Source organism: Pseudophryne corroboree, assembly GCF_028390025.1.
Source record: "Pseudophryne corroboree isolate aPseCor3 chromosome 3 unlocalized genomic scaffold, aPseCor3.hap2 SUPER_3_unloc_77, whole genome shotgun sequence".
NCBI lineage: Eukaryota > Metazoa > Chordata > Amphibia > Anura > Myobatrachidae > Pseudophryne > Pseudophryne corroboree.
This window is the reverse complement of record NW_026967571.1, coordinates 427435-440177: the sequence shown is the minus strand read 5'-3', so window position 1 is coordinate 440177 and position 12743 is coordinate 427435. Positions and strand designations below refer to the sequence as shown.

Below are 12743 nucleotides of genomic sequence, written 5' to 3'. Positions count from 1 at the left end.
CGAGAGGTGCCCGCCTTGCCAGAGGTCCGAGAGGTGCCCGCTTCGCCAGAGGTCCGAGAGGTGCCCGCCTTGCCAGAGGTCCGAGAGATGCCCGCCGTGCCAGAGGTCCGAGAGGTGTCAGAGGTCCGAGAGGTGCCCGCCTTGCCAGAGGTCCACGCCTTGCCAGAGGTCCACGCCTTGCCAGAGGTCCGAGAGGTGCCCGCCTTGCCAGAGGTGCCCGCCTTGCCAGAGGTCCGAGAGGTGCCCGCCTTGCCAGAGGTCCGAGAGGTGCCCGCCTTGCCAGAGGTCCGAGAGGTGTCCACCTTGCCAGAGGTTCGGCCAAAGCCTGTCCAGCCCCAGGAGGGGGTTCTGCCTGTCCAGCCCCAGGAGGGGGTTCTGCCTGCCCAGCCCCAGGAGGGGGTTCTGCCTGCCCAGCCCCAGGAGGGGGTTCTGCCTGCCCAGCCCCAGGAGGGGGTTCCGCCTGCCCAGCCCCAGGAGGGGGTTCCGCCTGCCCAGCCCCAGGAGGGGGTTCCGCCTGCCCAGCCCCAGGAGGGGGTTCCGCCTGTCCAGCCCCAGGAGGGGGTTCCGCCTGTCCAGCACCAGGAGGGGGTTCCGCCTGTCCAGCACCAGATAGAGGTGCCTGCCATGCCCGAAATCCAAGATTTGCCCGAGGTATCTGCCCAGCCGAGGCCATCTGAGACTTCTCTGTCTAAGGTGCAAGAAGAGTCCGTCTTGTCTGAGAGGCCACAGTTGTCTATCCTCCCTGATGTTAAATCTAATTTGGAAACCCAAGTCGTTGAGGAACTGCCTTACTTTTACGGAAATATCTCTCACTGTTTAGCTCTCTTCAGATATTATCTGAGTTTTGATGACTTGTCCCCTATAGATATCATCGCTAACTTATGTATGAGATTCAGAGGGAGGGCCTTGAAGTGGGTAAATGGTCTGATAGATAAGGGAGATCCAGTGTTACAAGATTTGCCCGCTTTCCTCAAGGCTGTGACCGAAAGATTCAGTCCACCAACTGTCCTCACTCTCCTAGATGAGTCTACTAAGGTGTGCCCCTCTGAGAACCTGCCTTTGCAGTCTGGGGAGCATCCTCAGTTTTTCAGATGTGGGCAGGTATCTCTAGGTGTTCACGCAGATTGCTCGGCAAGTTTAACATCTACAAGTTTACCATCCGCTCTTGATTCCATCCAGGAAAATAAGAGGTCAGTTCTACCGCTGGGTGGTGGCTCCGACTCTGAGAGTGAGCTTCTGGATGATCCGAGACTCGTTATTGATGGACCTGTATTGCCTAATAGTGTCTTTGTGACACCTTCAAATAGGGTTAGGCAACCCATAAAGAAAAAAGGAAAAAAGAAGAGAAGGTGAACTTTGAGGCGTCTGGAATCCGCCTGTTTAAGGGGGGGATAATGTTAGGAATGTTTGTGTTTGTTTTTGCCTTGCATTACCTCATTCCTGCCTCTAGGGGTCTCACCTGTTGCCTCAAGTCTGAATGGCAGTTGCACACTGCCTCTGCAGGGTAATTACCTGATTGTGTGCACCTGGAGCCCAACTCCTGGTGCTGCTATTTAACTCCAGCTCACAGGCATCTAGGGGCAGATCATTGTGGTTCCGTCTGGAGTGAGACTGGGCTCTCTCCAGTTACCTTGTCCAGATTCTGCCTTATATGCATCTTTGAGACTTCCCTGCAGTTTGCCAATTCATGTGCCTTGCTTCTGGACTTCTTACCCTGCCGGTTCAGCATCTACATTCCTGGACTATTATTTGCAGTTTGTTTCCATTCCTGCCTGATCACTTCGTTTTTTGGTATGTTATTTTTCCCCTGCTTGATTTAAACCCGGATATTTTCATGTTTATTTTGTATCTATGTTTAACCTGAAATATTCCATTTATCGTGTTTTGTTCCATGTAATCAAGGATCCAGTTTATATTTATTTTTACTATCACTTTTTCTACAATAAACTTTACTTAATTTTCACCTGGCTTCAGCTGACATCTTTCCAAGCACGCACACACAGAGAACTCTAGAAATCGTTACAGAATGATCTGCCAAAATTAACGTGTGCAGGAGTTTTGTTGTACAGCTGAATCTCATAAAATGGCTTCTCTTCAGAAAGGTTCCCTGCCTCTCAAGTTTTTGCCGTTTTTGAGTTCTGCATTGCTGGTGGATTTCAGAGAGAAACTGGAGGGTATTCAAATCCTGTCTTCAGAGATACTGTCTGCTCTGCCTGAAGGTTCAGTAAGATTACCTGCTCCCTTTAAGGAGACGCAGGAAAAAAGGGGAAAAGATCAGTCTGGTGATCTCAATTCTGGCTGCTGTTTTCCTAGCATAAGCAAAGGCAAGTTTTGGAGCTTTCCACGACCCAGCCTCTCTGAGGAAGAAAGGAGACATAGAAGGGATAAGAAGCTCTGTTTTTATTGCGGCAGGTCGGGACATTTTATTCAGTTATGTCCTGCTCGCAAACATAAAAAGAGCTTTCCTCATTCTGCCATAGTGCCAAATTCTGCTCAGTTATGCCACTGTGGTGCTCAAATTTCAAAAGGAGGGGTGTCCGGCCCAGCGACCCCAGGAGGGGTGTCCGGCCCAGCGACCCCAGGAGGGGTGTCCGGCCCTGCGACCCCAGGAGGGGTGTCCGGCCCAGCGACCCCAGGAGGGGTGTCCGGCCCAGCGACCCCAGGAGGGGTGTCCGGCCCTGCGACCCCAGGAGGGGTGTCCGGCCCTGCTGCCCTTGCCTTCGGGCATGAGGTCCCTGCTGCCCTTGCCTTCGGGCATGAGGTCCCTGCTGCCCTTGCCTTCGGGCATGAGGTCCCTGCTGCCCTTGCCTTCGGGCATGAGGTCCCTGCTGCCCTTGCCTTCGGGCATGAGGTCCCTGCTGCCCTTGCCTCACGGCATGAGGTCCCTGCTGCCCTTGCCTTCGGGCATGAGGTCCCTGCTGCCCTTGCCTTCGGGCATGAGGTCCCTGCTGCCCTTGCCTCACGGCATGAGGTCCCCGTTGCCCTTGCCTCACGGCATGAGGTCCCCGTTGCCCTTGCCTCACGGCATGAGGTCCCCGTTGCCCTTGCCTCACGGCATGAGGTCCCCGTTGCCCTTGCCTCACGGCATGAGGTCCCCGTTGCCCTTGCCTCACCAGAGGTCCGAGAGGTGCCCGCTTCGCCAGAGGTCCGAGAGATGCCCGCCTTGCCAGAGGTCCGAGAGGTGCCAGAGGTCCGAGAGGTGCCCGCCTTGCCAGAGGTCCACGCCTTGCCAGAGGTCCACGCCTTGCCAGAGGTCCGAGAGGTGCCCGCCTTGCCAGAGGTGCCCGCCTTGCCAGAGGTCCGAGAGGTGCCCGCCTTGCCAGAGGTCCGAGAGGTGCCCGCTTCGCCAGAGGTCCGAGAGGTGCCCGCCTTGCCAGAGGTCCGAGAGATGCCCGCCTTGCCAGAGGTCCGATAGGTGCCAGAGGTCCGAGAGGTGCCCGCCTTGCCAGAGGTCCACGCCTTGCCAGAGGTCCACGCCTTGCCAGAGGTCCGAGAGGTGCCCGCCTTGCCAGAGGTGCCCGCCTTGCCAGAGGTCCGAGAGGTGCCCGCCATGCCAGAGGTCCGAGAGGTGCCCGCCTTGCCAGAGGTCCGAGAGGTGCCCGCCTTGCCAGAGGTCCGAGAGGTGTCCACCTTGCCAGAGGTTCGGCCAAAGCCTGTCCAGCCCCAGGAGGGGGTTCTGCCTGTCCAGCCCCAGGAGGGGGTTCTGCCTGCCCAGCCCCAGGAGGGGGTTCTGCCTGCCCAGCCCCAGGAGGGGGTTCTGCCTGCCCAGCCCCAGGAGGGGGTTCTGCCTGCCCAGCCCCAGGAGGGGGTTCCGCCTGCCCAGCCCCAGGAGGGGGTTCCGCCTGCCCAGCCCCAGGAGGGGGTTCCGCCTGTCCAGCACCAGGAGGGGGTTCCGCCTGTCCAGCACCAGATAGAGGTGCCTGCCTTGCCCGAAATCCAAGATTTGCCCGAGGTATCTGCCCAGCCGAGGCCATCTGAGACTTCTCTGTCTAAGGTGCAAGAAGAGTCCGTCTTGTCTGAGAGGCCACAGTTGTCTATCCTCCCTGATGTTAAATCTAATTTGGAAACCCAAGTCGTTGAGGAACTGCCTTACTTTTACGGAAATATCTCTCACTGTTTAGCTCTCTTCAGATATTATCTGAGTTTTGATGACTTGTCCCCTATAGATATCATCGCTAACTTATGTATGAGATTCAGAGGGAGGGCCTTGAAGTGGGTAAATGGTCTGATAGATAAGGGAGATCCAGTGTTACAAGATTTGCCCGCTTTCCTCAAGGCTGTGACCGAAAGATTCAGTCCACCAACTGTCCTCACTCTCCTAGATGAGTCTACTAAGGTGTGCCCCTCTGAGAACCTGCCTTTGCAGTCTGGGGAGCATCCTCAGTTTTTCAGATGTGGGCAGGTATCTCTAGGTGTTCACGCAGATTGCTCGGCAAGTTTAACATCTACAAGTTTACCATCCGCTCTTGATTCCATCCAGGAAAATAAGAGGTCAGTTCTACCGCTGGGTGGTGGCTCCGACTCTGAGAGTGAGCTTCTGGATGATCCGAGACTCGTTATTGATGGACCTGTATTGCCTAATAGTGTCTTTGTGACACCTTCAAATAGGGTTAGGCAACCCATAAAGAAAAAAGGAAAAAAGAAGAGAAGGTGAACTTTGAGGCGTCTGGAATCCGCCTGTTTAAGGGGGGGATAATGTTAGGAATGTTTGTGTTTGTTTTTGCCTTGCATTACCTCATTCCTGCCTCTAGGGGTCTCACCTGTTGCCTCAAGTCTGAATGGCAGTTGCACACTGCCTCTGCAGGGTAATTACCTGATTGTGTGCACCTGGAGCCCAACTCCTGGTGCTGCTATTTAACTCCAGCTCACAGGCATCTAGGGGCAGATCATTGTGGTTCCGTCTGGAGTGAGACTGGGCTCTCTCCAGTTACCTTGTCCAGATTCTGCCTTATATGCATCTTTGAGACTTCCCTGCAGTTTGCCAATTCATGTGCCTTGCTTCTGGACTTCTTACCCTGCCGGTTCAGCATCTACATTCCTGGACTATTATTTGCAGTTTGTTTCCATTCCTGCCTGATCACTTCGTTTTTTGGTATGTTATTTTTCCCCTGCTTGATTTAAACCCGGATATCTTCATGTTTATTTTGTATCTATGTTTAACCTGAAATATTCCATTTATCGTGTTTTGTTCCATGTAATCAAGGATCCAGTTTATATTTATTTTTACTATCACTTTTTCTACAATAAACTTTACTTAATTTTCACCTGGCTTCAGCTGACATCTTTCCAAGCACGCACACACAGAGAACTCTAGAAATCGTTACAGAATGATCTGCCAAAATTAACGTGTGCAGGAGTTTTGTTGTACAGCTGAATCTCATAAAATGGCTTCTCTTCAGAAAGGTTCCCTGCCTCTCAAGTTTTTGCCGTTTTTGAGTTCTGCATTGCTGGTGGATTTCAGAGAGAAACTGGAGGGTATTCAAATCCTGTCTTCAGAGATACTGTCTGCTCTGCCTGAAGGTTCAGTAAGATTACCTGCTCCCTTTAAGGAGACGCAGGAAAAAAGGGGAAAAGATCAGTCTGGTGATCTCAATTCTGGCTGCTGTTTTCCTAGCATAAGCAAAGGCAAGTTTTGGAGCTTTCCACGACCCAGCCTCTCTGAGGAAGAAAGGAGACATAGAAGGGATAAGAAGCTCTGTTTTTATTGCGGCAGGTCGGGACATTTTATTCAGTTATGTCCTGCTCGCAAACATAAAAAGAGCTTTCCTCATTCTGCCATAGTGCCAAATTCTGCTCAGTTATGCCACTGTGGTGCTCAAATTTCAAAAGGAGGGGTGTCCGGCCCAGCGACCCCAGGAGGGGTGTCCGGCCCAGCGACCCCAGGAGGGGTGTCCGGCCCTGCGACCCCAGGAGGGGTGTCCGGCCCAGCGACCCCAGGAGGGGTGTCCGGCCCAGCGACCCCAGGAGGGGTGTCCGGCCCTGCGACCCCAGGAGGGGTGTCCGGCCCTGCTGCCCTTGCCTTCGGGCATGAGGTCCCTGCTGCCCTTGCCTTCGGGCATGAGGTCCCTGCTGCCCTTGCCTTCGGGCATGAGGTCCCTGCTGCCCTTGCCTTCGGGCATGAGGTCCCTGCTGCCCTTGCCTTCGGGCATGAGGTCCCTGCTGCCCTTGCCTCACGGCATGAGGTCCCTGCTGCCCTTGCCTTCGGGCATGAGGTCCCTGCTGCCCTTGCCTTCGGGCATGAGGTCCCTGCTGCCCTTGCCTCACGGCATGAGGTCCCCGTTGCCCTTGCCTCACGGCATGAGGTCCCCGTTGCCCTTGCCTCACGGCATGAGGTCCCCGTTGCCCTTGCCTCACGGCATGAGGTCCCCGTTGCCCTTGCCTCACGGCATGAGGTCCCCGTTGCCCTTGCCTCACCAGAGGTCCGAGAGGTGCCCGCTTCGCCAGAGGTCCGAGAGATGCCCGCCTTGCCAGAGGTCCGAGAGGTGCCAGAGGTCCGAGAGGTGCCCGCCTTGCCAGAGGTCCACGCCTTGCCAGAGGTCCACGCCTTGCCAGAGGTCCGAGAGGTGCCCGCCTTGCCAGAGGTGCCCGCCTTGCCAGAGGTCCGAGAGGTGCCCGCCTTGCCAGAGGTCCGAGAGGTGCCCGCTTCGCCAGAGGTCCGAGAGGTGCCCGCCTTGCCAGAGGTCCGAGAGATGCCCGCCTTGCCAGAGGTCCGATAGGTGCCAGAGGTCCGAGAGGTGCCCGCCTTGCCAGAGGTCCACGCCTTGCCAGAGGTCCACGCCTTGCCAGAGGTCCGAGAGGTGCCCGCCTTGCCAGAGGTGCCCGCCTTGCCAGAGGTCCGAGAGGTGCCCGCCATGCCAGAGGTCCGAGAGGTGCCCGCCTTGCCAGAGGTCCGAGAGGTGCCCGCCTTGCCAGAGGTCCGAGAGGTGTCCACCTTGCCAGAGGTTCAGCCAAAGCCTGTCCAGCCCCAGGAGGGGGTTCTGCCTGTCCAGCCCCAGGAGGGGGTTCTGCCTGCCCAGCCCCAGGAGGGGGTTCTGCCTGCCCAGCCCCAGGAGGGGGTTCTGCCTGCCCAGCCCCAGGAGGGGGTTCCGCCTGTCCAGCACCAGGAGGGGGTTCCGCCTGTCCAGCACCAGATAGAGGTGCCTGCCTTGCCCGAAATCCAAGATTTGCCCGAGGTATCTGCCCAGCCGAGGCCATCTGAGACTTCTCTGTCTAAGGTGCAAGAAGAGTCCGTCTTGTCTGAGAGGCCACAGTTGTCTATCCTCCCTGATGTTAAATCTAATTTGGAAACCCAAGTCGTTGAGGAACTGCCTTACTTTTACGGAAATATCTCTCACTGTTTAGCTCTCTTCAGATATTATCTGAGTTTTGATGACTTGTCCCCTATAGATATCATCGCTAACTTATGTATGAGATTCAGAGGGAGGGCCTTGAAGTGGGTAAATGGTCTGATAGATAAGGGAGATCCAGTGTTACAAGATTTGCCCGCTTTCCTCAAGGCTGTGACCGAAAGATTCAGTCCACCAACTGTCCTCACTCTCCTAGATGAGTCTACTAAGGTGTGCCCCTCTGAGAACCTGCCTTTGCAGTCTGGGGAGCATCCTCAGTTTTTCAGATGTGGGCAGGTATCTCTAGGTGTTCACGCAGATTGCTCGGCAAGTTTAACATCTACAAGTTTACCATCCGCTCTTGATTCCATCCAGGAAAATAAGAGGTCAGTTCTACCGCTGGGTGGTGGCTCCGACTCTGAGAGTGAGCTTCTGGATGATCCGAGACTCGTTATTGATGGACCTGTATTGCCTAATAGTGTCTTTGTGACACCTTCAAATAGGGTTAGGCAACCCATAAAGAAAAAAGGAAAAAAGAAGAGAAGGTGAACTTTGAGGCGTCTGGAATCCGCCTGTTTAAGGGGGGGATAATGTTAGGAATGTTTGTGTTTGTTTTTGCCTTGCATTACCTCATTCCTGCCTCTAGGGGTCTCACCTGTTGCCTCAGGTCTGAATGGCAGTTGCACACTGCCTCTGCAGGGTAATTACCTGATTGTGTGCACCTGGAGCCCAACTCCTGGTGCTGCTATTTAACTCCAGCTCACAGGCATCTAGGGGCAGATCATTGTGGTTCCGTCTGGAGTGAGACTGGGCTCTCTCCAGTTACCTTGTCCAGATTCTGCCTTATATGCATCTTTGAGACTTCCCTGCAGTTTGCCAATTCATGTGCCTTGCTTCTGGACTTCTTACCCTGCCGGTTCAGCATCTACATTCCTGGACTATTATTTGCAGTTTGTTTCCATTCCTGCCTGATCACTTCGTTTTTTGGTATGTTATTTTTCCCCTGCTTGATTTAAACCCGGATATCTTCATGTTTATTTTGTATCTATGTTTAACCTGAAATATTCCATTTATCGTGTTTTGTTCCATGTAATCAAGGATCCAGTTTATATTTATTTTTACTATCACTTTTTCTACAATAAACTTTACTTCATTTTCACCTGGCTTCAGCTGACATCTTTCCAAGCACGCACACACAGAGAACTCTAGAAATCGTTACAATAAGGTACCATTGGCCCTTTTTGTTTACTCCCTATTGTCCAACAGTGAGCTGACCAGACATGGTTGCTCTCTGGCTGATGTAATCACCTTGATTAGAATATGTATTGTATTCCAATGCTGTAAGATCCTTAGACAAAGAAGTCACACACACCCCATGTAATATGAAGCTTCTGGGGGTATAAGTAGAGCTAACCAGAGAGCTGAAAGAGATTCTATGCTCCTTGACTAAAAATAAATGTTCTGTCAGGAGTTTGTGGTGGGAATTGTCATGTGGCATTGGATTACAGAGGTGTGCTGAGCTGTTTATAACCCATTCTGTTCAATAAACCACTGTTGGATTTTCATCTACCACTGTGCCTGATTGATTTGGAACCTAGTATCTTCACTGCTACTATCGATGGTGGGTAACTACCTGGCTCTCTTCCTTTGATGGTAAAACTAGTTATCATCAGATATAGACCATCAATGATTCCAGATCATCAATGGTTGATAGCCAATCCTAGACCAGACCCTGAGAGACCACAGCCACCACCAGATCCACAATGTGTACCTAGAAGCTGCCACATCTGGCACTTTGTTACCCGCCATCAGATCTACCTTCCCCTAGACAGCCACTTTTCCACATCTAAGCTGGAACTCTGCAGGTTTCCTTCACCACCAGCTTTGAACTCCTTTGCATCAGCATCCCGGCCAGCCACACACAGGTCCATGGAATCAGCATTAATATAACTTTTGACTCTTTATTTGCTGCAGCTGCTGTATAGTTCCTGTGATTTCCTCCAGCTCATTAACCAGCTGCACCAGCTCCTCATTTCATGTAACTCTCTCAGCTGCTGCAACAGTTTTTTCTCCTGCAGGGTCCACAGGTTATCCACAGGATAACATTGGGATATGAGGACGTGACAGTGGATTTGCACCAAACGGTCAAAGCTTTTGGCCTCCCAGCATGCAGTGGGCCCGTCCATGTATCCCCACCTCCTGGCTCAGGCAAATCAGTTTTTTGTTTGGTGTGACAGGAGCCAGACTATGGTCAGAGGGCTGCTGGTGTTTAGCAGCCATAAGCATTCTTATTTTATTTTTATAGTCTTTTTCTTGAGTGATCTTTCTAAAAAGCGTCTTATACGTACCTTAGAAAGAGTCACTCCAACAAATCCCTGCTGAGTCGTGACAATGCTTACCCACGTGTACACAGTGCATTTTTGGCGGGCGTCTGTGTCGGATATATACTAGCAAGTCCAGCAGAAGTTACCAGGCTGTGGCCGGAGCATGGGGAGAAGGTAAGGCATCAGTTCTGCTTAGAGGGGGAACACGGACACAGCTGCACTGTTTTGGAGGAGACTACCAAACAGTCACTGACGTGGCTGCCACCTAGGGTGCACCAGTACTAGGCCTTCGGGATCATAGGCTCCAGAGTTAGTATGAGACCACGATCCCTGGGATTGATGTCAGCAGTCACATATATTCAGAGGCGGATTGGCCATAGGGCTTACAGGGAAGATTCCCGGTGGGCCGACGCACCCGTGGGGGGCATGTTTTGTTTGAGGACATGTGGTCCTATTTATAGACATAATGAATAAGATGCAAAATAATTTGCATATATGAAAATTACTTTGATTGCAGATGATCCAGTGTATGGTCTGCCTGCTTGGCTGACATATAAGATTGAGTGAATAGTGATTGGGATACGGTTGGTGTAATAGGAAAGAACATATATATTTCTAAAGAATTATATAGTTTCCTAAATTCTGAAGGTGTATCATATAATGTGCTCATAATATTTAATTTTATTTCCTTTTACCTTCCCCCTTGAAGCTGGACAAGCCCACTATCTGGAAAGTCTTGGGGGGAGGGTGCAGCTGCCATGGCCCATGGCTAGACCTTACACCTCTGGTGCTGTACATGTGGGGCTACTAGTACACATTTTTCCAGGGCCACTTTTTGTTCCCAATCCGCCCCTGCATATATTGGTAGATGATCAATTAGCTTAGTGATATCATTCAGGTGCTCGAAAGGGAGGGGTATTTCTAAGCAAGAAAAAAAGCCATTTGTTTCCCCCAGCACCCTGAATCATAACCGTAACTAGATATAAATTCCACATGATAACAGAATTCAGAGATTTTCGTTACACATATTTGCGCAAATGTGTGAATAAGCCCCAATGCCGCATCAAGGCGTCTCTGTATATTTGGGGTCCCTAGCGCTATATCTAGGTGCATGGTGTGGCACCCCAAAACACCAGCATAAGCCAGAAAGCACAGCGCAGCATACCAGTGAAAAAACTATAGTGTTAATAAATTAGTATTTAGGAAGCCGAAGCTATAGAGAAAGTGATACAAAATGAAATGCAATTAAAATAGAGAAATAGTGTTAAGAAATTAATACGTGAAAAGTGTTAATAGAATGTAAAGGTATGCCACACTAAGGCCATCCAGCTCAGCCAGTCCAGAGGCACCACACCTCACACCTCCATTACCCCAATCTGGGTCTAGGATTAACCAGCAAGGAGCCACGTGATAATGGCTCCTTACTACAATATGTCTGAGCTAAGAGCTACCTACCTTGGAGCAACCCCATAATGCTCCCTGTGGCATGTCAGGGCCTGCACCTCCTCCTAATGCAGAAACCTCTCTGCCTCTCACAACAAACACATATATTGGTAGATGCTCAATTAGCTTAGTGATATCATTCAGGTGCTCGAAAGGGAGGGGTATTTCTAAGCAAGAAAAAAAGCCATTTGTTTCCCCCAGCACCCTGAATCATAACCGTAACTAGATATAAATTCCACATGATAACAGAATTCAGAGATCTTCGTTACACATATTTGCGCAAATGTGTGAATAAGCCCCAAAGCCGCATCAAGGCGTCTCTGTATATTTGGGGTCCCTAGCGCTATATCTAGGTGCATGGTGTGGCACCCCAAAACACCAGCATAAGCCAGAAAGCACAGCGCAGCATACCAGTGAAAAAAACTATAGTGTTAATAAATTGATGTCAGCAGTGGAAAGTCAGACTCTCCCCTGGTCGCCCCTCCCCCCGGTTCATGACCAGTTTCCTCCGAGTCTCCCGCTATGAACGGTTTTCCGGCTTCCGTCTGAGACGCTGTGTATCTAAAAGGACCCAGTCGCAGCATAGGCGGCTGTGTGACTGGTGCGTCAGTGTTCTCTTGGGCGTCTGTGTTCACTGTAGATTCACTGGGGGGAGTGTGTACACTATTAGCGTCTGGATCCACTCAGCGTTCGCTAACGTATTGATCGGTCCTGGAAGCGGGGTGAGTCTCCCTGTATCACATTCTACTGAGCACGGGTAATACAGCACTATGGGGGTACATTTACTAACATTCGTAATTTCCGAAAAAAGGTCAAAGTTCAATCACGAATGACATCGACAGTGTAAAACTGCTACTTTTTGAATTGATTACGATGGATTTACTAAGCTGTCGTATTCGGGTTTTTCTTTGCTTCCGATGTCGATGTCATTCGTGTTTTTTTACCTATTTTTACGGCAGTGATTAGCAAAACACTGCCGTTTTTTTTTACAATCAATCTCGGCCGGATCTGTGTGATCCGTGCTGGGGCTCTTATTTTTATTTTTTTTAATTAAACAATGTAAAATAAAAATAAAAAATGCGTGGGGTCCCCCCTCCTAAGCATTTCCAGCCTCGGGCTCTTTGAGCCGATCCTGGTTGCCAAAATATGGGGAAAAAAATGACAGGGGTTCCCCCATATTTAAGCAACCAGCATCGGGCTCTGCGCCTGGTCCTGGTCCCAAAAATACGGGGGACAAAAAGAGTAGGGGTCCCCCGTATTTTTAAAACCAGCACCGGGCTCCACTAGCTGGACAGATAATGCCACAGCCGGGGGTCACTTTTATATAGTGCCCTGCGGCCGTGGCATCAAAAATCCAACTAGTCACCCCTGGCCGGGGTACCCTGGGGGAGTGGGGACCCCTTCAATCAAGGGGTCCCCCCCCCCCCCAGTTGTAGCACTCTCCTGATCAGCTGTGTGCTCCTGTCCTCACTGACAGGCAGCACGCGGCACTGTTACAATGTAGCGCCTATGCGCTACATTGTAACCAATGATGGGAACTTTCAGCTCAGCGGTGACGTCACTTTAGGTCAACCGCAGGGCAGAAAGTTCCCATCATTGGTTACAATGTAGCGCATAGGCGCTACATTGTAACACTGCCGTGTGCCGCCTG

The 12743-nt window shown here is 51.6% G+C and overlaps 1 protein-coding gene across 1 annotated transcript in view; it reads left to right on the top strand.

Moving 5' to 3' along the window:
- LOC134984724 (zinc finger protein 260-like) overlaps positions 1–12743 on the top strand; it is a 172969-nt gene that overhangs the window by 61625 nt on the left and 98601 nt on the right. The gene's annotated exons all lie outside the window — the stretch shown is intronic.